The sequence below is a fragment of the Parasteatoda tepidariorum genome, chromosome 11 (assembly GCF_982258835.1).
Source record: "Parasteatoda tepidariorum strain Cologne lab strain chromosome 11, Ptep-v5.0, whole genome shotgun sequence".
NCBI classification, from domain to species: Eukaryota; Metazoa; Arthropoda; class Arachnida; order Araneae; family Theridiidae; genus Parasteatoda; species Parasteatoda tepidariorum.
The window spans coordinates 94,014,449-94,040,886 of record NC_141765.1 but is presented as its reverse complement, the minus strand read 5'-3'; the positions used below and the strand labels follow the sequence as shown (position 1 = coordinate 94,040,886).

General features: G+C 31.3%; 1 long non-coding RNA gene across 2 annotated transcripts in view; it reads left to right on the top strand.

The window, feature by feature from the left end:
* Positions 1 to 26,438, top strand: part of LOC147801901 (uncharacterized) — a 165,634-nt gene that overhangs the window by 117,805 nt on the left and 21,391 nt on the right. For both annotated transcript variants that reach the window (XR_015430605.1, XR_015430604.1), the window contains exons 11-14: positions 822 to 864; positions 13,728 to 13,814; positions 19,322 to 19,402; positions 23,508 to 23,559. This is a non-coding gene — a long non-coding RNA (uncharacterized LOC147801901). The remainder of the gene's footprint in view (positions 1 to 821; positions 865 to 13,727; positions 13,815 to 19,321; positions 19,403 to 23,507; positions 23,560 to 26,438) is intronic.

Sequence of the window (26,438 nt, the reverse complement as noted above, 5' to 3'; positions counted from 1 at the left end):
AAACTATTTATGCATTTTGTCAGATTTTTGACCGTTAAATACGAAAACAGTTTTAAAAAGTAAAAAAAAATAATTGGAATAAAAAATTCTTACGCTTAATTTATACCTTGTTAAACGAAATCTGATATTTATTAACCATGATAAAATGCCTCAACGTTTCGCGCGGAGTCGCTTAAGACCTTAAGTATGTCCCTGAGTGTCGTAATAAGTTTGAAATATTTAAGTTTTATTACCATGTGAAAATGGTCAAAAGATTCTTTAACATTCTTTAAAGATTCTTTCTTAGATTCCTTTCGTGTTTTTAGCACGTCAGAATATGGTCAGCACTCAATTTCGAAGCGTCACATCATCATCATCATCACATCAAAATTTCTGAATTAAAACTTAACCATTTCTGAAAAAAATTAGTTGCCAAATTAAATTTGAAATTGTAATGAATTCTGCGATGAAGTTGGTACAATGAAAGAAAAGCGATTACTTAAATGTGATATTTGAAGTATGAAAAATCGAAAGAAAAAAATTGTCAATAAAAGGGTTATAAAAGCAAATGAAAAACTATATGGTTTTTCGATTAAAATTTTACGCAGTGAGAGTGTAATTTGATAAATATGGAGTATGTGTTTTATAATATCTTATATAATGTCTTAATCAAAGTATCGGAATTTGAAAAACACATAGGGGGTTACGTCTGGTCTAAATTTTTCTCAACCCTGGAAGGAGTCATTACATGTCCTGCCTTTTTGATTGTACTATTTATACTGCTGTTTTTTTCTTTCTTTTTTTTGAACTATGGTTTGCTAAAGCAACTGTTTTTCTTGCAGGAAAGAGTTATAATGTCAATTGAGCTAGTACAACAAAATACAGGTAACATTATAATTCTCTTGTCTTTTCAATTTTGAAATCTTCCACGTGTTTTGTCCAAAAATGTAAATTTTTTAATACCTGTTGCTACCTGTTTCATTTGCTGGATTTTTTTTTCTTTCAAAAATGCAACACAAATGGAAACTTCTGTTGTGTAAACAAGAATTTTTATTTGCAGTACACACACACACATATATATATATATATATATATATATATATATATATATATATATATATATATATATATATATATATATATATATATATATATATATATATATTAATGGATTAACATAAATAATTTTTGATCTAATGATTGGATCTTCACGTTCTAGGGCTCAATCTGAATGCTTCGAAGGGGTTATATGTGTTTATTAATTTGTGCAAACTATATTTTAAGTTACGAAATCAGACACAAAAGCGTACTTTCTCTGAATAGACATATCATTTTCTTGGCGGATTCGAATAGTAGGTAGCCGCAATCTGAGAAATAAGATTTTAGTGGTTAAAACAGGAGAGTGGTCCTGAATATGGACCCCTTAATATTAACTTTACTTTTTGCGTATTTCATCATAGCTTGAACTTTTTAAGCGAATTGAAAGATTTTTCACACAAAGCTTCACACGAGCTTCGTTTATCCAGAAATAATTTCAAGCAAAATAAAACTCTCAGTAAATACTTATCTTTTATTATTTTATTTAGTAGTAGTAAAGAAAATTGAATTCGTATACAAGCTTTGCATCAATTTGCAATTTTAAATGGTGAAATACGAAATTTGAAAGATATCGTCCGAATACTTACTGAGAAATTAATTCTTAAACATAAGACTTACGCAGTTTTGAAAAAAACGACTTTTTCAAAATTCAATTTCTCAGAAACTATTTGTCTGATTTTACCAAATTTTGTATTTCGCCATTTTAATTTAGATTAATGAAAACGATGCTAAAATGTAAACCTTACAATTCAATTTTTTTCGGCTTTTATTAAATAAAATAAATTTTTATTATAATTTTTAATTAATTTTTATGGAATAAAATAACTATAAAGTTTATAATAAATAATTATTAAAATTTTGACTTGGATTTATCTATAGATAAAAAAATTTATAATTTTGCACAAAAATTTTTTAATTTTCGTTAAAAGTTCTTGTGATATAGCGGAATACTCAAAGAGGTAAAATTAATATTACGAACGAGCAACCTGCATGCGTAGGGTAATCGAGTAATGTTGATTATTTTAACTAGTCTATAACTAAAAACTTTCAAAAATCAACTGATCATTCTTCAAAATTAATCTGAATTTATTAAAATTATAACTCAAAATTAGCTTAAAATGTCTTCACGTGACTCAAAAAGAGGCGGGATTGATTATGACGTTAAAATTCACTTTCTGGACAAGAGGATTTAACTGAACCAAAATTTGTCATAAGGTTAAGCGATGTTGTTCACAAAGTTGTTTTATTCTAATCTTATTTTTGACAAAAATGGGTAAACTTTTTGATATAATGCAAACAGAGAAGGACATTTGGTTTGAGAATTTTTATTCAAAAATTGCTATTTTTATTCAATGTCATTTTTTATTAAAAGTATACTGGTTTATATATAAGAAATATGTATACATACGTAAAATCTTTTTTGGTATTCTTTCACCTGAAATTTTGATCCGAAATAGGAAATGGGAATATTTAAGATAATTTTAAGTAAAGCCAGGTTAGTCTGGTTAATAAGGCGTTGGGCCCATGTCCAAGAGGTCGTGGGTTAAATCACCACCTGCCGAAGACTTCCCATATAATAAATGGTGACTGGTGCTCGTTATATCTGTCGGGTCACAAAGTCTTTTATATTCAAAAAACAAATCATACCTCTGGAAGTACTGATCCGGGAGTTTCCTTTTCACTGGATTGGTTCAAAATTACAAGGCTACGGAGTTGAACATTAGTAGTTGTAAATCAAAAGTCTGGATCGGCTGTTCAACGACGGTTACAAAATACAAAAAATGAATTGGAGATTGATCGTTCTCTGGTTCTGGTCAAAAATACGATCTGTGGATGAATAAATGGATATATGAATGGGTCCGCCCTGTAAATGGGCTATGAAGTGCGTGTGACTGACTTCGTATTTTTGGCCATAGATGGCGCCACAGAAGCACAAGAGACGCACTTTTGCCCTAAATTCACTTACTTTCACCAAGCAGGCTTGCTGGTATTGGTAAGTGGCATAAGAAACAACTGCTAACGGTGGTTCATCTATAAATCTAATTCTAGAAATTTTATTAAGAAGTGATCAATGTAGGTCTAAAAATTCCATTAAGAGGAAATCGACGCAATTCTAATTCAACAGTCAAATCTAAGAATATTTTGAATATTTAATAAAAGAAAAGAAAGTGTTTACATTTCAAATTAAAGCTCAACAGCTACATGAAATTCTACATATCGACTGACGATTAAAATTCAGTTCTTTTTCTTTTTTGTTTTAAGCAGTGCGCATGCGCGTCGTTACTTCTACGTTCAACCAGAGTGAGAAAGAGAAAAAATGTTACTTGACGGGAACAACAACAACAACAGAATCTTAAGTTTTTTACTAGAGATGCAAATAATTCTTAACCCTTCATTTATTTACTTTTGCTTACCTTTTTCCTTATTTTTCAACTTTCTCTCTGAAAAACAGCAAAAAATAAATACTTATTCATTTATAAAATTTTTTCTTAAGCATAATATTGAATTAATTCAGGATAATAAACTGAACACGAAAGTTGCATTTTTAAATTTTATGCTATTATTAGCTAAAATATGTAACCAAAAATGCATTTTGCAAAATAAAATTCATACAATTTTTTTTAAAAATAAATATACAATCACAATAGCAGTTTTTTGTGTGTGTTTATATCATAGGTAGTTTAAACTATTTAAAGTGCGGCGTAAAAAAAAAGTATTACTACTAAAGTAGTAAAAAAAAACAAAGTATGATTTTTATATTTTACTTTTTTAAAGTTTGAATATTGTTGAAATTGTAATTTATGTTTTAAATTTGCTGGTTTATTGACAAGGATTATGTAATTGAAATTGTTTTTTAAAACTTCAAAAATTACGAAAATAAATTTGAAACATGATTTTTGAAAGATTTTTTTCCGGTTGAATTATTTTTAATGCTTACATGGTTGTTGCTAATATTGTTTAAATAGAATTTCAACCATGCTTTTATTGTAAATCAATTCCAATTGCTTAAAATAAAATTAAGAATGCAAAATTGACATTTGATACAAAATACTTCATTTACCAATCAATGTACGAAATCCAGTGTAAATTGGCTGTTAGTACTTCACACTCGTGTAAAAAAAAATATTTTACCGACTTCGTTTAATAGCAAAATAACTTGAATAAAGTACAGGCATACAAACAAATTATTTGACATAAATAAAAGAAAATGCTTTTAAAAAAACCCTTAAGCAAACTTCTGTACAGTAATTTTGTCATACATATTCTATAAGATTTTTTTTTAATATTTTATATTATTTTATAACCGTCTTTGAACAGAAGACTCAATTAGACTACTAATATTAAACTCTGTAGCCTTGTAATATTTAACCCAATCCAGTAAACAAGGATCTCCTGGATCGAGTATTGAGAGAAATTTGCCTTCGTGGAGGACATTTTAATGGAACTAACCCGCATTAGCGTTACATGGAAAGGAAAACCCCACACGATTAGCGTGACAGCAAGAGAATTCCATGATCCATCTACCGCTGAGGATATTTTACGTCAGCACTGTGGTCGGCGCGAGCCGGGAGCGGAATTCATATCGACCAGCCATTGCTGGGATTTGAACCTAATATTTCCTATTCACATTTTTTGTTTAAACAGTAATCTTAAATCGATTCTAACACATGACATTTCTTAATTGATATCGATGTCTTGATAAGGTATTACGGAATCTTAATTTTAGACTTAAAGATAGAATTTTAATTTTAAATAAAATTATGAATAAAGAAGGTAAATAATTGTCAGAAAATATTTTATTTTCTATTTATTATGTGATTCATAACGTAAATTAAATAAATGTATTTGCACTATAAATGGAAGAGAACTAACTAAGAGCAAAAACATGATTAATCCTGATTAATCATAGGTTCGCAGTTTGTTTTAAACTTCTAAGGCCGTACAAATTTAAATGAATTTTTGAGACTTTCAAATCAACTATGATTTAATTTCAAGTGACACTAAGACTAATAGTGGCCACAGTATATCACATTTAATATTCTAAAAAATAAAGATGATCCATTAAATCTTAGGTTGGCACAGGAATTTTTCATTGGGGTGGGGAGGCCACTAAACAAAATTTTCATAGAGATAGACATGAAATTTAAAAATTTTGATGTATGCTTCGTATTAATAACTATTCGCTATAATATTATTAACTATTCATTTTAATTCTCGCATTAATAACTATTCGTATATATTTCATCGGTTACTTTTATTTTAAATTTATTTAAAAATAATAATTTTGAGTTGTACGGTATGCAAATCATTTTACAATTATACATTATTTCAAATAGCAAAAATATTTGAATAAAATCGGTGAAAAAACTTTTGAGAAATCCATTTAAAAATGTATAGTTGAACTTTATTTCCCTATAACTTTCCAACCGATTTCCTTTAAATTTTGCATTTTGTCATTTGAAATTAAATACTTCAAAATTATGTAAAAATCCAGATTCCTTACAATTCAAACATTTTTAAACTGCTGTTAAATAATATAATAAAAAGGTATTTAAAATTATTCTTTACATGTAATTATTTTCAGATAAATGAGTTTTATATTTATGTGCATTATGCTTAAAAAATTATCGAGATTTAGCGAATTATACAAAGAAGTGAATTTATATTAATGAGTATTAAATTTTGATTGTTCCCCTGCGAAATTAACTGGAATAGAGTACGGATACCCACATATTTTGGCAGTCAAAAATCCAAATTTCTTTTTAAAAAATACCTCTGCTCTACGTAAGAATACTACGTTAGGTAAAAAAGTACGTTTTCGCATCTGATTTTGTAACTTAAAATATCGGGTTCTCTATATAATCAGCTTATTTAAAGGTAGACTTTCGAAACATTAATATTGAATCTTTGAAGGCGAATAACCGATCATTAAATCAAGAGTTATTAAAGGAGTTCATTTTTTGTGTGCACTGCTTACAGTAAAGAGGTGTCTATGATAATGATGTTATTTTAAATTACACAGTCAGAGTTATGAATGCCAGTGTAGTATTAAGAAAAAAAGAAGTTTTGTTTCATATTAAATCCCACTGATTAATATGAATCTGATCAAAATGAATCCCTTGATTAATATGAATCCCTTGATTGAAATGACAGCTAATCGGGATATTTTGGTTTTAATAGTTTATGAAATTATTACTGATTCAAAAACAATGGTATTTTTTTATCATAAAATATTTACTGTTCGGCTATATCTTAGAGTAGATATTTAATATTTTTGATAGGTACCTATTTTTGGTTTAAACGCTTTAAGTCCTAAGTACCAGTTCATTCATAAGTCTAGCGCAATCCTTCTCATTTGCCTTAATTCGCTTTTCAATTTTTTTTATCACTTTTAATCGTCTTAATTTTTTTTAAATTTTGTTTCAAATTTCGTGGGCTCAAGATTTAGTTGATTTCAACCCATTTTCGGCCAAAGTTGCGCAAACGCACCATTTCAATAAATATTTTTTATTAACATTTTTTATTATTTTTTTATTAACGACGTATTTTTTTTCACTAATTTCATTTTTCTGCTATTGTCAAGGGTTCTTAAGACTTTTTAAAATTAACAGTAATTCAATTGGAGTAAATACTTTCTGTTGAGAAATTTTTAAACTTTTAAAGTTCTTTTTAAAACTTAAAACTGTTATTGACGAATGAAATTTTTTGAAAATGTATATTATTCCTTTTAAAATCTATCATTATGTTTTACTGACGGATTACAGTTGCAAGTTAGTAAATAAAATAAAAGAAATTCATAAAAAAACAAGCATTCAACTAAATGGTTTGTTCATTGATTTGGTAAATATTGCTCATACCCCCCCCCCCATTTTATTTCTTAAATAAAATAACAAAAATTTATACACGACATTTTTTTTGTGTCTTAATGAATGCAATGTAAGTATATTTCAATGAAAATAATACTACATATTATAAAATTTCTATGCTTGGCCTAAAATGGGTTAATTGAATTGAATGTGGTGTTTGTGGTAGGATAAGAAAGATGTCTCATTCAATTACAAGAAAACTGCATTTGTTAAATAATCACACAAGTAAACGCTTAATGCATACTTTTCCATTTATTTCAAAGGCAAATTCTCACAATTATTTTTTTGTTAATGCATTTTTTTATTGCTGCTTAAAAACTCTTCTTAATTTTATATTATTTGATAAACTTTTAAATTATAAATATTTACGTTTTTTTAATTTTGAAATTATTGCCCAAATGGGTCTATGTAGTTACTTTACGAGCTTTGTAGGGAATACCGGGCAAATGTATGCTAAGCATCTTTCGAAAAAACATCATTGAAGGATATATTGAGCAATTGTATAATACACTCGTTTAACAAAATTTAATTTCAATTGTCTGAAGTAGGGGGTACAACATGCTCTCTATGTGCGACCCGCGGCAGCAGCCTGAGCAAAATGAAAAAAAATATTATAGATTTTTTTTTTAATTGTATTTTTATTGCGCAATAAAGCTTTTGGTGTACCCAATTTCAACCAGTGTAGCTTTTCGATCGTTTTTTTTCTCCGATGGTTAATGCTGCGGATTTACGCATAGTTTTAAAAATTCCAATACTTTTGACGCCCTTCGTGTGTGCCGATTTCGCCGTAAATCCAATGACTTTTCGTAATTATTGCTACCCATTTTCACGCAGTTACGGAAACCGCAATTTTTTTTATGAAATCGAACTAAGTACTAACGTCTTGAAAGTAATGAAAATGCTTTATTAAAGCTAAATATGCTTTATTATCGATTATTCTTTATTATTAAATGCTTTATAATGAAATGCTTTATTTGCGCAAACTTCATCTCAAATCTGAATGATTTTTAATCCTTTTTTCTGAAATTATCGCGACACATTTCGCATGGTTTTTAAACTTTGGATATTTTTAGCACGATATATTATTATGAACAGCGAATAACGAATCGCTCTTTTAGATAATCATTTTTAACATGGTTTATTTATGACGATTTTATCGCGAATCAAATTATTTACGAATCGTTACTTTGGCAATTATTGCTACACATTTCTTCAAGGTTCAGAAAGTCCCAATATTTTTATACGCTATTGCGACACTTTAATTTTCGAATCAAGCATTTAAATACATCTCTTTTTGACGCGCTATATTTATGCCGATTTCATTGTAAATATAAAGGGATTTTTATAGTTTTTAGGGAAGTTCTTTCTACGATTCTCCCCACGGTTTAAAAAAATCCTGATATTTAAAATCCTTAAGTTTAATACTGCTCATAATAATAGCTTCTGTCGAAAGACTGTTTTCCAAAATGAATTTGGCTTGTTCAAAATTAAGGAAAATTCTTTTAATAAAATCATTAAATTTTCACTTAATGGTTCGAAAAAGCTATCACATGATCAAGTAGATAAAACCATCACACTATTTGAAAATTTTGCAATTTGCAGGATAAGCATTAAGAAATTTTTTAAAGCATTTTTTTACCTACGTAGGCCATTTTATGCCAATTATGATGATGTGCTGGGAAATGATTTGTATATCACTAAATTTTAACTGTAAAAAAATGTAATCAAGATAAGTAACATGAAGTAATGTAAATTTTAATTTATTGTTAATACATGAGTATTAATTCTAAATAGTGTTATGTAAAAGCATTGGTCCCAAAGAGTTGTAAAGAAGTATCTCGTTAGTTTTTTACTATTAAGGAAAATAGTTCCTTCAAAATTAATGTTTTCTTTCTTTTTTTTTCCTTTCTCAGCCTTCGCCTCTAATAATTTAGTTAAAATAAATATTTTAAAATTTAAATATATTCCTTAATAAACGTTGAATCTTATTTTGAGCTAAAAGGGGTTTTTATTTTAATTTTAATCATTTTTAACCTTATGAACTTTCTTTAAATTAAAGTATTTAACTTGCATTTATTTTAATAACTCGAATATTTATTTTTTTGAATTTAATTTTATGAACAAATGCACTTTTGTATTATGTAATGTGATATAAAAAACATGAATTTTCTCATTGTTTTTAATTATTTTAATTTGTCTAATTTTCTTCTTGAAAAATTGATTCTGATTGTCTTATATTTTCAAAGTAATCAGTTTTGAAGCTTTTTATTTTAAACGTTCAAAAATATTTGATTTTATGCCAACATATTACAAGGTTATCTGATGAGAATTTAGTGCCTTGAACAATGATTATATAGAAAACACTACTTACAATTAATAAACAAGTTTGTCTAAGTACTTCAGCTTGCGACCATTCGTTGGTTAATCAGCTGTCTATGGGGCCCTTCACTCAAAAAGGCTGTGCACCCCTACTAAATATAATTTAAAGATGTTTGTTTGTTATAAAATAAATTGAGTGAGGACGTATTTTCGGCTAATTATTTATCAAACATTATTAAGCATTATTTAGTTGAAAGTAACGTAAACGCTCCATTTTTGAATTGCAACAAAGATTTTACAAGATTAAAAATTTCATTCGCTTCGAAAACCATATTAATAGGAAAATGTTTCAAGCGCTCAAAACAGGAGCCATTTTCTAGACATGCCAAACGTGTATGAAAAGAAACAAAAGTGATTTGAAATATAAAACGAAAAGTTGCCAACGAGAAAAGGAAAAAATAAAGATGAGAAATAAAACAAGAAAAAAAATTCACTCTAGCCGAAAGAGATAAAAAAAATTCACAGAACAAGAAAAACCGTAGTGGCCGAGAAGAGCAAATCAAGGTAAAATGCATTTCCACTCGTTATGGAGAGTTGGTGAGGATCTTTAACAAGGGAATAAGTATTAATTTTTATTTTATTTTATAACCATTGTTGAACAGCGGACCCAATTTTTGGGTTTACGACTACTAATGTTCAACTACGTAGACTTGGTATCTTAAACCCAATCCAGAAAACGAGAACTCCTGGATAAAATATTGGGAGAAACTTTGTGAGGCCTCGTTTGCGTTACATGGAGAGGAAGACCACCGAGAACCTCCCACTGTTAGCCTGACAGCAAGGGGGACTCATGATCCGTCTACCACTGACGATATTTCACATCAGCGCTGTGGTCGGTGGAAGCCAGATGATTAATTCGTATCGACCAGTCATAGCTGGAATTCGAACCCTGCTCACGTCCATTGGAAGGTGTTGAGCGATCGCAGCTCAAGCATTCATTTGAATTAAACAAGATTTCAGGGCATCAAAATGAGCTACTGATGTGACAGTGGAAATAATTTTGACATCGAAATTTAATTTATACCCATAATTTCCACACTTTGCAGCAATCGGTGATTTTTTGATAACGGACTATCGTATTCCTTAAGTCTACATTTTAAAGGGCGTCTGGTTCCGATGTAGCCAATGTCACGCTGACAATGAATGTAGTCTATGCCCCCAGTGATCATTAAAGCTAATAGGATCTTTAAGAGACCTAAATTTGGTATTTGTTACCTAAAAAGGACTTTAAAATCTTAGTTGTTATGTTACTTAGTTGGATGTTAATTTCTTAGGTTAAGTAAAGTTAGAAGATTGTAAAAGTTAAGTGTGCGCAAATCGGAAGTATGAAACGCAGAAATATTCTGACAATTAGGGTGATTAGAATTAATATGAGATGTTAAAACGCTTATGATAAACAGAGGTGGAAAAATGATCATGTTATCTTTTTTGTTCTCTTTTGGCTACTGTGGTTTTTTTCTAGTTTTGTATCTTCCCTTTATTTATTTCATTTTTAAATAGGAGCTCTTAGTTTTATATTTCAAACCATATTTGTTTCTTCTGATTCACGTCCTGGAAATGGGCGCCTGTTTATGAGCGCTTGAAACCTGTATACTGTTTTTTCTTGTTTGAGTATTTTTTGAAACGAACAAAGTTTTCAATCGGATAATAGGTTAATGCTTTAGTTTCTTGAGATTATTTATTTAATGTAATAAAAAATGTTTAATTTTTTGATAGACAATGATAAAAATTTACGTTTAATTTTTAAAATCGAAAATAAGTAAATTTTGGGATTAGAAATGAAATCATGCATGTATATTCAATTATATTTTATTTGATAAATCAATTTGCTTCCCAATGCAAATATTACATGCAAAGTTTAAATACAAATATTGAATTAATAAAATATATTTTTTACCTCCAAATGAATCAATTCATTTTAAATGTTTAGTATCTGATGAGATGTCACATTTATTAAAGAAAAAGATAAATTAATCAAAATATATAATGTGAATAATAACTATTACAGGTAAATATTAAAACGCATAATGAAAAAAACAGTTTCAGTTGAAATATTTAATAAAAAAATCAAATGAAGGAAACTCCCATAAGAAAAAGATTTCAAACTAAAGATTTGAATTGGAAATGTTAAAGTTTACATTGAAAAGGTAAAAATAAATTATCTCTTTTCAATGACAGAAAAAAATACGGACAGAATAGTTTTATGTTTTTAAAAAGTTAATAGATCTGTAGTTCTAGAAATTCTAGATGATTATCAATCAGATCAAATTATTAGCGTAAATCGAGCAAAGAATTAATTCCTCCTAAATTTTGAAAGGCCATAGATGTAAGTAAAAAAAAAACTAATCCAAAGCAATATTGACAATAACTGTGACAATTTATCGAAGTAAACAAGATAATGTAATATGGGCCGGCTTCTGAATAAAAGGGTGCACAGTGGTCGATAAAATTACATTTTCTTTGTAGTTAATTACAACTACTTTATTACAATTGTAGTTAACTCTAACTACTTTTCTTAAAAATATAGTTACTACTTCAATACTTTTCGCAGACATACGTACGTTACTGATTAGCATAATTCCCATAAATGTTTAAAATGTTTTGGAATAAAAAATTAACCTGCATGAGAAGTTATTAAGAAATGGTAATTCATCTTTTACATGAGATAATTTTTTATTCTAAAGTACTTTTGACGAATTTATTTTTTTTAGCCTTTGAACTCTAAGTTCTTCTTGACAGTGAATATTTAATTAAGGAAATGAAAAGAAATCGTGAAATATCGTGAAATGGAACACCCTGAATAACTTTATATCTAATGATCGGATCTTCACGTTCTAGGACTCAATCTTAATAATTCGATTTCCAATTATTCCTTTGCTTACAAGATTTACAATGATAATGAACGAAATAATTTAAGAACATGAAAAAATAACTTCTGCCCACAAAAATAAAAAAAGAAACTTGCTTTGGAACATCAAACGAAGCAATTTTCAGGGGATAGAGCGTTCACCCTTTCAATGAGATGAACAAGGTTCGAATCCCAGCGATGGCTGGTTGATGCGAATTCTGTATCCGGCTTGCACTGACCACAAGGCTGATGTAAAATATCAGCAATGGTAGACGGATCATGGGTTAGAGTCCCCTTGCCGTCAGGTTAACCATGGGAGATTTTCGTGGTTTTTCTGCTTTATGTAACGCAAATGCAAAAAAATCACGAACCCTGCTCTGTAATCTTGTAATCTTGAATCCAATCCAGAAGACAAGGGAACTGCTGGATCATATACTGGAGGAAATTTGCCTTCGTGGAGGACTTTTTGGTGGAACTATCTCGCATTTGCATTACATGGAGAGAGAAACCACGAAAACCTCCCACGGTTAGCATGACGCAAGAGGACTCTAACCCATGATCAGTCTACCATTGAGGATATTTCACGTCAGCACTGTGGTCAGTGCAAGCCGGATGCGGAATTCGTATCGACTGGGATTTGAACCCGGTTCGCCTCATTGGAAGGCGAACGCTCTATCCCCTGAACCATCGCTGCTCAGGGTTGCTATTTGGCGCGTTACGGCAAAAATATTTATTTCGCAAACTTCATGTTCATTTTTTTTAACATTAAATATTTCCTAAATTTGATATTTCGCGCCATTTTTTTAACGATATTTCTCTCTTTTGAGTGAATAGTTTGTCTTTTTTTGAGACATTTTTCTGTGAAAACAGCAGTTTTTAAATTTAAAATATATTTTTATTAGCTAGAGAAACGAAAGCTGTAATAGCAGATGATAAAGCGAAGTAAGTGACTGAAAAAGAATTAACTGTTTGTGTTTGACTTGCATTAAAGGTTGTCTCAATTTCAAGCACGGAGATGCTTCTCTTCTTACTCCCGCGCTGAAATGAACTCTGCTTCCGAGATGGTGGAGCCAAGTGTCAACTCCTGCAGAGTGAACTATATTCCTAGTATTGGTTAAGAGGAGAGGATGGTCCAAACTCGTTTCAAAAACCTCTGCTGCTCTACCCCTAAATGTTGTTTTCTCCTTTATATACAAGAAGGCACCTAACATTGGGGAACTTGTTTACATCATGTCAATGAAAGCTAGAGTTCTTTCCCTATGTATATTCTTTGATACAACTACTCGTTCAGATTATTGAAATAGTTTATTTTCATGACATTGCTTTATATAATTTAAATTACAAAAAATGAACTCAATCTTTTTCCTAAATGTTTTTTTTTTTTTTAATTTATTGTGATTCTTTACACTTTTACCGATTGACTTATTGGACGGAAGATACTTTTATATAATAATAAATAAATGGATTTTAAAAAATTATTTTTAATTTCTAATGCAAAAAAGAGAAAAAAAATCAACATTTTTATTTTTTTTAAATAGTTTTTAATTTTTTTACAGGTTGGCAACAGAAGTTTAGAAAGACTATATGAGAGGATGATTCCATGTCCACACATACCAATGATTGGAGTTCTTTCTAAATGAGCGGTAATTCCAATATTCTTGGCTCCTTAAATAACCATTAGTTTATCATTTACCACTTGGTTGATCGTGTGACACTGTTGATGAAAAACTACGCGGTACTTTTCTTTTTACAGACAAAATTGAGTTTTAATTCATCTAAAAAATCAACGACATATATTTCTAAAATTATTATTTGCATTTTTGTCGAGGATAAAAGATTTTTCTTTAAGAAATAAGGACGTAATTTTTGCAAGTAGTATATCGAAATTTTTAACTGTGTTATAGTGATAGTACAGGGAGTTACATAGCATAGAGGGAGTTACGTTTAGTAACCCTCACCCTCGGTAGTGTTAACATATCTCGGAAGTAATTTTTAACATAATAAAGTGTTTTCTTTTAAACATGTTGGTGTAAGGTCATAAGATAACATTTTTTTTTTAATTTCCTGATAAAGGAGTAATGAAATATTCACGAAAGTTTGAATGCTAAAAATGAGAGGAAAATTCACAAGTATTTGGTCCAGAATTTGCATATTAGAAAATATCTGCACTTAAAGCGACAATGGACTTTCAAAAAAAATTTTAGAAATTCTCAAGGGAATTTGAAATTTTTAGTATATTGAAATTCTCAGTATATATCTATATTGTAAAAACAATTTATATACAAAATTTCAAAAAAATATTTCAAAATTTCCGAAATTAAAAAAAAACACGTCTGAAATTTTGTTAAAATGACAAAATTCCTTTAAAATATTACATATTAGGTAATATAAAAAATTGTTGGGAGTACTTTTTTTTAATTTTATTATTGAAACAAATAACAGAAAAAAAGCAATAAAAAGAACATCATTTTTAAAAAAAAATCATCTTACCGCTATAAAATATCATGTATAAAAATAATACTATTTACTTAATTCAAGAAACTTTTCCAACGAAATGTTAATAATATTCATAAATGTATAGCATCAAATTCTCAGGTTAATAGAATAAAAATTCATTTCGCTGGAGGAGTTTGAAATTTGTAAATTTGTCAAAAAAGACATTTTGAGAAAAATGACTTTTACTACTTTTTCATTGCAAGGCGCCAAAGGGGCGTGGTCAAACCAGAAATGGCCATGACTTCGTCAATTTTGCTCTAATTCAAGATTTTTTTTTTCTAATGTTCAGTTAAATGCCTAGGTTTCGAAAATATAAAAAGTGAAAAATAAATTTTTTTGGCAAATTTTTGCTTATTTGAAAGTTCCTTGTCACCTTAACTGCTTATTTTGAATGTAATATAAAAAGAAATTTTTATCACACGAGACATTAACAAATTTAATCAAATTTGATGCATGTGTACAGACTTTTGCACCATACTTCAATACTTAAAAGTTTGAGAACTTTTTATCGTAGTGCATATGACTCTCCAAATAAGCATTACATCTTATTTATTCAACACAAGCAACACTTCAAAAACTTTTTCTTTTCATTGGTAAATTTTGTTCTGAAACTAAATTACAGATTTGAGATTGATAAAATGAAATAAAAAGAATAACCAAATTTATCAAGGCAATTCATTGTATTAAAAAGAAAGATTGTGCTAGGGAATTAACAGAATTCTGGAAGGATTGGGTAGTAAAGCCCGACCCTCATCGCCTCCTATAGTTCCTACGTCACAGCTACGGAGAAAATCAGTTGTTAGGATTTTTCTCAAGCAGGCGTTGCTATATCTGTCCTCAGACTTTCTTGCGTAACAAGCAAAAATCTCTTTTACAGTGGATATATTAATTGCAACCTCTTTATAAAAACTAATTATTATTATTCGATACATCAGATCCGTTAGAGAAATTGAATCTTGGAAATTATTTACTCCAAATATCCTTGAAAATCATCGAATGTGAGGTAAAAGTCACGAAAATATTCGTGATCGGTAAACGCACTGGTCCTGCACATTTTAATTAATAACTTATAACCGTTATTGAACAGCCGACCAGTTTTTTTTTCTTTTTTTTTATGGGGGGGGGGTACAACTACTAATATTCAACTTCGTAGCCTTGTAATTTTGAAACTAATACAGAAGACAAGGGAACTCCTGTATAAAGTATTGGGAGAAAATGTACTATCTTGGAGGGCTTTTTTGGTGAAACTAACCAGCATTTGCGTTACATTGAGAGGAAATCCAAGAAAACCTCTCACGGTTAGCCTGACTGCACGGTTAGCCTGACTGATATAACATTTATATTTCCTTAATGAAATTTATATCAAATACCATATAGCGATTTAATTTCAGAATAATCGATCCCTTAGCAATATTTTTTATTTCACTTTATAACCTTCTTTGAACAGCAGACCTAATTTTAACTTTACGTTTACTAATGCTCAGCTTCGTAGCCTTGTAATTTTGAACACAATCCAGAAGACAAAGGAACTCCTGGATCAAGTATTGGGAGAAATTTGCCTTGATGGAGGTCTTTTTGATGGAACTAACTCGCATGTACGTTACATGGGGAGGCAAAACACGAAAAGCTCCCACGGTTAGCTTGACGGCAAGGGGACTCTAACCCATGATCCGACTACCACCGAAGATAATTTATGCCAGACCTGCGGCATAAAATATCGGTGCAAACTAACCGGTCTGCGCAAGCCGGATGCGGAATTCGTATCGACCAGCTGTTGCTGTGATTCGAACCCGATTTACCTCATTGGAAGGCGATCGCTCAATCCCCTAAGCCATCACGGCTGAAATAAAGTATTATGAGAATTTTTAAAAAGCAACTGCTCTGTGCTTTAAAAAGTTATATTACGCGCAACTTATAAAAATTGAGATTACATAGCCTCGGCTGATTTTTTAAGGTATTATGTTAATTTGATATAAAGTTCGTCTTAAAATGTGTTGCAAAAATATTTTATAAAATCTTTAAAGGAAGCAGATGAACGTTGGTGGGTTTTTTGCTTCATCAGTCTTTTGTAGGCCACCGTTCAAAATAATGGTTATAGTCAAAACAAGTTTTAGCTAAATTCTAGAAAACACAAGAGAGAAATTGTTAGCACACGCTACAAAAATTTCGGTCTGTACATGTTTTGACCGCTTTATGATTTAGAAAGATAAAAGTTTGAATTTGAACTCAAAATCAAACCGTTTTGACTATATCTAACAAAAAGAGAAGGTCATAAAAGGTTTTCACTCATTTTCGACCAAACAACCACGTGTTTAAATTTTTCTCCAAATATTACAGTTAATAGGGAATCGTTAACCTAGCAATTTTTGTTGTTACAAATGCCAAAAAGTTACGGCAAAGCATTCTGTATCCAACTTCAGATAAATGGATTATGTTTGAGAATTAAAAATTTTGATTTGAAGCAGCATTTGAAATCATTCTGCGATATGTAAGCACACCGAGGAAAGTTTTTATCCAGCTAAACTTTTTCCTCAGTTAACCTTTAGAAAAAAGTTACGGTTGTAGCAAGTTCTAGAGAACTTTTGATCAAATAAACCAGAGAACATATGGCATCTGGAACTATACCTAACAGCAAAAGAAAATCTGCACAATCCAGTATGTCATCTTTTTACGTGTTTTCCTTTTTAATCAATCAGATGCAGGAGCTAAGTGAACGAAATACATATATAGGGTTAGTGCTGAAATCACGCTTAAAATAAGCTGTTACATTGAAGATAATCTGGTGCAGCCATCTTGTGTGTAATAAAAGAATTTAAAAAAATTCGGGCACAACAGACGGATATGTTTAAACCTTTTTGGTGCTTTACTTTTGAACGCTCTATCCCGGAAGTATCACGGGCACGAGAAATGGGAGACGAAAGCCCACCCCTTGATTTTGACGGGAAAGAGGGGGCTTTGACCTGGAAACCACAGGTTTGGATTTTGGTCAAAAGGTTAGTTTGGTCTAAAGATCAGTCCATTTTATAGTAAATCGTAAAAGCACGTTATCCCATTAAAAAATACCGTTTGCCTGACCGCTAAAAAATTTTATATCCAAAATCAGTTTTAGCTCATTTTTGACCCAGAAATCACGAATGAATTATGCCTCAAAATGTTAAGCTTAGTATAGGATATCGTTAACCCATCAAACCGTTTCTCCAAAATTTTAATTTGGCCCATTCGCCAAAAAATGGTATGCCTAAAAAAATCTTACAGAATTTTTGTCCACGACGCCACAAGTTTGAGTTATGCCCTAAAACGTTAGCCCGTTGTATAAAATTGCTTTAAAAAAAAATAACTTCCACCAGAATAAAAATTAATGCCAAAATCGCTTTTAGTTTCTTTAAAAAAAATATGACACTTTGAAAGAAAGCTAAATTTTCTCCTCGTTGTACCATTCCGTAATCCCATGTTTGTGCACCAAAGTGTTTCGTCACCGAATTAACACAGCTAATTTTTCAACCACATTTACAAATTTAATTTACAATTATTAACCTATTGAGCCTCTCATGTTTACCCACTAAAGAGTTTTTCTCAGCCAACCCTCTTCCCCCCCCCCAAAAAAAAAAAAGAAAGCTACGTCAAAAACTGGTTTTCAATAACAACAAAAATCAGAAGTTAGAGTTTGTGTCTCAAAACGTTAGCCTATTGTAGGAAATCGTGATCACTTTCGATCACCAAAACTTTTCAAAACTAAAATAAGTTTTAGCTAATTATTGATTAAAAACTGAAACTTTTAATATTGCCTTTAAAGTTTGGTCAATATTAAGACAGTAAATGTCCACGGTAGATAACCTATTCAAAAACAATAATGGCCAAACCAGCATTTTGTACACATTTGATTAATCTAAGCATTTTTTTTAAATTTAAAATATTAAACCAGTACCGTATTATACACCCAATTAAGAAAATCTTTAGCCTACTTAAACTTTACAACGACGCAAGTTGTCTGAAATATTACCAAAAAACGAAACATTTCCATTCTACCGCTGTTAATCCATGCTCGGAAATCGTTACCCCACCTTCTAAAAAATAATGATTAAGACAAATATTAGCTACTTTATAAACTGCAAATAAGCTCGAATTCGACCCTCTAAACCTTAACCTATAAAAAATTTTTTAATCCTGCGTTGAAACATCCACCAAGATAGGCTACAAAGCAAGTAATAAGACTTGTCTGAATTTTGTCCCCCCCCCCCAAAAAAAAAAATCGTTAACTTTTCCACCAAAAAGTAATTATGGCCTTTTAAAGTTTAAGCTTAATTTTTTTACCTGTACTGATAAAATTTTCCTCTAAACAATTGCTCTTTGTTTCTTCATAGTTATTCCATACCGCAAAAAATGGAAATAGTTTAAACTTATTTTTAATCAAAAAACTAAGAATTAGAATTTTCCCTGTTGACGTTAGACTTTTATAGGAAATCGTTAACCCACCCAATTTTTGTTAGCCTGTCAGACAAAAATCGAAAATTCTAATCGAAATATAGTGAGAACTTAATCTATATCTCTTTCGAGTTATCCTCCTTCTCAATTTCCTTAGGGAATTTCTAAAATTGTGCGCTTTGAAATACTAATTACAATATTTGATTTCTAACTATTTCCTTTGCTATTCCAGGTTTTGGCCTTTAGTTTCGTAAGAGGGAAGATAAAGCCACTGATAGCAACTAAAATAGGACTATTTACTACTAGGTTCGAGGTAAGTCGACTATAGCTATTATTTTTACAAAAAAAATTAGCTCAAAAGTGACAATTTTTAAAAAAATTACAACTTTATAAAAAGATTTATTTAAGAAAAAATGTTGCCAAGTTAATAATTTGCCCCTTATTTCTCAAATTTATATATAGATATCAAATTTCGAAAAATCATGTGGAAATGGCGGAAAAGCAAACACTCAAATTCCAAATTGCGTCTCGTAATAATATCCAATCATACATCAAAATGTCGGAAATGAAACGAAACAGAATGGACAAAAACAGTCAAGATGTGCTGCTAAGGAAATATGAAAGCGTCGAACCGGTGCATTGTGGGTAAAAAAAAAAGTGATTTGTTAAATGTGATATTTTGACCTTAAACCTATTTTTTGTACCTATTTTTGAAAATGACCTGAAATAGATACAAAAAAAGGTGGGTTTTTCAATGAAACTGTCGCGATTTGAGAGTATGAAAAAAGTGATAAATCAAAAATCGCGTATCATAACATCATATTCAAAATGCTGAAATTTCTTAAACTGCATTGAAATAACCAAAAAGCAACCAAAAATAAACATTGCTTTCCAGGGAGTCGGTGTGAAAAGACCGATTATTTTCTTTATATTACGCATGTATATACAATGTGAGGTTTATAGGTTAGAAGGTGATAGAACACAACTATACAAACACGAATCACCCTACAATCCTTGATCGTAAATCGCTAGAGAACGAAACATGTTGTGTCACGAAAGGATGGGAAACAAGGTAGGCAGAGACTGGAATGGTAAAAAACCTATAAAATAAAGAAAAGTATTTTTAACAAAATGAAATTAAACGGTAAGACCCCCATCACGAGAACTGCTCTAACTTGCAACCGACGACATTAACGCAGGGATTAGCGAAAACTCCACCTAAGTCAAAATTTTTGATAGTTTTCCATTGATGCACTAACATTGCCTTTGTGTTGATGATCAATAATTCCATCATGAAACATTATACTTTTTATGGTAACTAACATAAGTAACCATCACCTCAATGTGACTGATTTATGATGATCCAACATAAGAATAACAACTTGTTTGGATCGTTTGTTCAGGTTGAACCAGCACGAATTTCCATCATAGTATCTTAGAAATCAAATGCTAGAGCGACCACTATCATCCCAATGTAGGGATTCAGATTAATTTATGATGGTCCAATATAAAAAAAACACAAATTGGTTTGATTCCTGAGAACCAACAAGAATTCCCATTATGGAAATGTACAGTTGGAACCATCGAGGATCATCATGGATTGTTGCTTCATGAGAATAAAACTTCTCTTGATGGTTCACCATCATAAATTTAAGTAGCATTTTTTCATCATGGATTGATGGAAGCTTGTGGGCATATCAAAAACCATGAACACATAATAAAAAATATTGGATGATGGTAACCATCATGAGTCGCACTGAAACCAACATAAACCATCAAAAAAATTTGATGGAACCATCAAGAATTTAGACTTGGGTATGCATTTCTCTTGTGGTGTCAGCAGCTACTGATATCAGAGGAAACAAGGACTTCAACAAAATCCATGGGACCATCGTCGTAGATGAGGCTCACTTCTTATGACGCTAGAAAAAAAAGTGCGCAAATGACAAATCAGGTATCAACCAGTTGATTGGACCACCACGACCTATTCGTCATCTCCAATACATGATATCTATGGCGTTACGCACATCTACAATATAATCAGGAGTCCCGTCGTATTGAAAGCACATGCGTTGTTTGATTTGTAACTGAACGCAAGTAAATAGTTCCGCTAACACCTCTCGCAAATACACAAGGTATGAATCTCTCTCCAGGCGTGTTTGCAGTAGGTACGGCCCAATCAGATGATCGTACACCATTCCGCCAAACATTTAGCCTGAAAACATTGTTGGAACAGACTTGGACGCAATATGTGCGGGCTCTCAGTTGCCCAATCATGATAGCTGTAGATATTTGAAATACCATAGCATGTAAATGTCCATTCCTCAGTGAACAACACTTGTGCACAACGACTTGGGGTCCACAGACATCTGCTGGAGAAACCACGTGGTAAAATTGATCAGTGCCTGATAATCTAGGCCCTGAACTCTCTGCGCATGGTAGAGATGTATTCCTTGATCTCGTAGTATTCGCCACAACGTATTGCGGGAAACATAAACGGCCTGAGACATTTGCCTCGTGCTAGATTCAGTCCTCGCACTGATACGATGCGCAATCGGGTCCGTTACAGATCTTAGAGCTTCTCTTGCAATGTCGTCTGCAGTTCCGTACATGAAATGAATATCTGCCTTCTCCTAATTCGAGTCAGCATTCATCTGATCGGAGATCCACAGAGCAATTAAAAATAGTTACTCTGTCATGCAATTTTATAACCGACATTGAACAGCCAACCCAATTTTTGGGTTCACGACTACTAATGTTCAACTCAGTAGCCTTTTAATTTTGAATTCAATCTAGAAGATAAGGGATTTCCCGGAGCAAGTATTGGCAGAAATGTGTCTTCGTGGACGGCTTTTGGATGAAACTAACCGTATTTGCGTTACATGAAGTGGAAAACCACGAAAACCTCCCACAGTTAGCGTGATGGCAAAGTGACTCTAACCCGTGATCCGTTTATCACTGAGGATTTTTTAAGTCAATACTGTGGTCTGTGCAACGCGGATGAGGCTTTGATATCTATCAGCCACTGCTGGGATTCGAACCCGGTTCACATCATTGAAAAGCGAGCGCTCTATCCCCTGAGCCATGACGGCTCTTTGCCGAGCAATTGAAAATACAACGATTGATTCCGAGAAAAGTGGATAGACAACTGTTTTTTTTCTATTTTCAATGCTATGAAAGCTAAAATAGAATGCCAAAAAACTGATATATATTGTTCTGGCGATAAGAAGTTTACTATGTTATGTAGTTCCTGTTGCAAGGATATTTTAACGAAGACCCCAACAACTCGGCTAGAGGTTTTTTAAAGTTACATGCAGGATACTGGACGTGGCAGGTATCTAAGAACGCCATCTGTAACGGTGACGAAATTGTGCATCGTATCAACGCGAGAACTGAATCTTGCGAGAACTGAATCTTGCACGCGGGAAATATCTCAGCTCATTTACGTTTCCCTTAATGATAATAATGGCAAGGTTCTGCTTAATAACCATACATTGATTCCAAATGCATAAAATTCTAAGTTTGATTTTTTTTGACTGCATGACAGTACTGTGAACAGCCTTCTTATGGATCGCTGGGAGGCTCGCTCTAGTGAGTTGCGACTTACGTTCGAACCATATATTCTACTAGGATTTACAGTTCTGTTCTGTTTAGTTCTGTTCTATCCTCTCCTAACGTAAGTACCATGAGTTTTGGGACATCTGTATATAAAGGAACATAATCAAGATTAACGAACATACGATGGGAATCTTTTATACCAAGCTCAAACTGGTCAGCGCTTGACACACTTTTCAAATAATGGACCCTATTATTACTTTTTATGTAATTTTTTTAATTTATGTGCTACTTTTATTAATCGAGACAAAGTTGTCTCGAATAATAGAAATAACACATAAATTAAATGGTAAGGTGATATGCAAGGTGAGAAAAAAATCCATCTTGTGTTTGAAAGGCTTATCAACAAATTTTACTTGATAAATAGACTTTTTTTAAGAAATGTTCAATTTGTGAATCTTTGGTGATGCGGCAGAATTCGAATTCTTCCCACACTTGCTACAATATATCGTTATAAATGGTAGTGGATGTGGCCTTTCATCGTAATCCTGCTAAATAATAGTCACTTTGATTTAATCTCATAAAAAATCACAGGTATTTAAATCTGGAGATCTGCAATTTAGACTGCTTTTTTTAAAATATGGTTCTACTGACGTAACTATTTCTCTAATAGGGAAGAGTTAGGAAGTTAATTGAGGGCCGCTAAGACCCTAAGTTCGTTCCTGAATGTCGTAGTGTATTGAAAATAATTGAGTTTTTAATACCATGTGCAAATGGCATAAAAATTCTTTTATATAGATTTGATTTGAGCACTTCAATTTTTTTTGAACTATTATTTTATTAAAGCAACTATTTTTTTATAGGAAACAGATATGGTGTCAGTTGAGCTGTATAACGTAGTACAACAAAATACAGGTAAGATAATAATTCTTATGTTTTATTAATTCTGAAATCTTCACCTGTTTTGATCAAAGATTTAAATTTGTCAATGCCTGTTGCTACCAATTTAATTTGCTGGAGTCTTGAAAATGGGTGCTTGTCTTTGAGCGCTTGAAACATGTATACTGTTATTTCTTGTTTGAATATTTTTTGAAGCGAACGAAGTTTTAATCGGATAATAACTTAATGATTTAGTTTCTTGAAACTATTTGTTTAATGCAAAAAAAAAATGCAAAAAAAAAAAATGCATTTTTGATAGGCAATGATAAAAATTACGTTTAATTTTTAAAATAGAAAATAAGTACAAAAATTTGGGGCTAATAATAAAACCATGCGTGTACATTTAAGTCTAATTTATTAAATAAATCAATTTGTTGCCCAATGTAAATATCACATGCAAAGTATAAATACAAATATTGAATTGATACAAATATATGCTTACCTCCAAATGAAACAATTCATTTTAAATGCTTAGTATCTAATGAGATGCCACAATGTATTTTAAAAAAAATTAATTAATTAATCAATGTAAAATGTGAATAAAAACTAATGCAAGTAGATATTAAAACGCATGATTAAAAAAAGTAGTTTCAGATAAAATATTTAATAATAAAATCAAATAAAAGAAACTCCCTTAAGAAAAAGATCTCAGACTAAAATATTACATTTTACACTAAAAAGCTGAAATATTATAGCTCTTTTCAATGATCGATTAAAAGACTGACTCTGACACAAACAGAATGATTTTATGCTTCTAAAAAAGTGATACATCTGTAGTTCAAGAAATTCTTAATGATAAGGCAATTTTACTGGAGAGAATAATTCACACAAATGTTCCAAAATGGTTTTGAATAAAAAAATTGACTTAGTTAAGCATGAGAAGTTATTAAGAAATGTTAATTCATCTTTACATGAGATAGTTATTTATTCTAAAGCACTTTTTACGAATCTATTCTATTAACCTTTAAACTCTTATGTTCTTCTTGAAAGTGAATATTTAATTAAGGAAATGATAAGAAATCATCTAATATTTGGGATTTAAGGATTAATGCATTTTGATTGCCCTCTAGAAATGAAGTACAAGTGCACAAAATAAAAAATGGAACACCCTGAATATCTTTAATGATCTGATCTTCACGTTCTAGGACTCAATCTTAATGCTTCGATTTCCAATGATTCCTTTGTTTACAAGATTCCCAATAATAATGAACGAAATAAATTAAGAACATGAAAAAATAACTGCTGCAAAATAAAAATTTAAAAGAACTTGCTGCTCTGGAGCATCAGACGAAAAAAATTTTTTTTCAGTGATAGAACTTTCGCCTTCCAATGCTGTGTCCCGGGTTGGAATCTCAGCTGTGGCTGATTGATACGAATTTCGCATCCGGCTTGCACCAACCACAGTGCTGGCGTAAAATATCCTCATTGGTAGACGGATCATAGGTTAGAGTCCCCTTACCATCAGGCTAACAGTGGGAGGTTCTCGTGGTCATGTAACGTAAATGCGGTATAGTTCCACCAAAAAGTCCCCCACGAAGGAAATTTCTACCAATACTTGATTCAGGAGTTCCCTTGTCTTCTGGATTGGGCTCAAGAATTCAAAAAACCCAAAAAATTGGGACGGCTGTTCAACGACGGTTATGAAATAAACTTTAAAAGTAGTTGCCAGAAATCACTACAAACTACTGTTTTTGTGTATCACACTACACGCTACACTACAAACAACGAAAAAAAAGTATCGGCTACAGTAGTTTCGCTACTTGTAGCGCTCTACTTCCGACCCATGAGGGTGCATTACTTTGATTCTCTTATCTCTGTGATGAATTTTCAAAAGGAAAGGAAAACTGCTAATTGATGCAACGGTGATCAGCCGGATGGATTCGCAATTCAGGTTGTTGGACAACTCAACGTGCATAGTTGGGTACGCTGCCTATCTCCAACCGCTATTTTATTAAAATTTCAATGTTAAAATGTGTTAGTACACTTAATTAACATGGGTGATATAGATGCATATTCAAAGAAAAATCTTAATAGTACAGTACTGTTTATCAGTAAAGTAAAAATGCAGAACAAACCAACGAGAGAGAAAAAAAATTTCTTTCCCACAATGCTTCACTATTCCCAGTATTGGTTAGGAGGAGAGGAGGGTGCAAATCTACCGGGTCACAAAGTCCTGCATGTTCAAATCAGTACCTCTGGGGGTACAGGATTGGAGATCGATCATTCTCTGATTCAGGTCAAAATTACGATCTGCGGATGAATGAATGGGTCCGCCCTATATTTGAGTGCGACGTATGGTGTGGCAGAAGTCTAATTCTTGGCCATAGATGGCGCCACTGAAAAACAAGAAACGCACACTCTGCCTTAAATTTGCTCGGTTTCACCAAGCAGGCTTGCCAGTGTGGCAAGTGGCATTAGCAACAACAACAAGAACCTCTGTTACTGTGCCCCTAAACGTTGTTTTCTCCCTTACACACAGGGACCACGCCTAACATCGGGGAACTAGTTTACATTATGTCATTGTAGGCTAGACTTGTTTACCTATGTACATTATTTGATAAAACTACTCGTTCAGATACTCGCATGAATTATTGAAATAGTTTATTTTAATGACATTGCTTTTTGTAACTAAAAATAAGCTCAATCTTTTTCCGGAAATTTTTTTTTATTACAGTGCAGCAAACGGAAAAAGTGTAAAATATCATAATTAAAATTAATATATTTTACACTTTTTTCCGATCAACTTATTGGACGGAAGGCACTTTTAGATAATAATAAATAAATGGATTGAAAAGAATTATTTTTAATTTCTAATGCAAATACAAAAATGCAACATTTTTATTTCTTAAAATAGT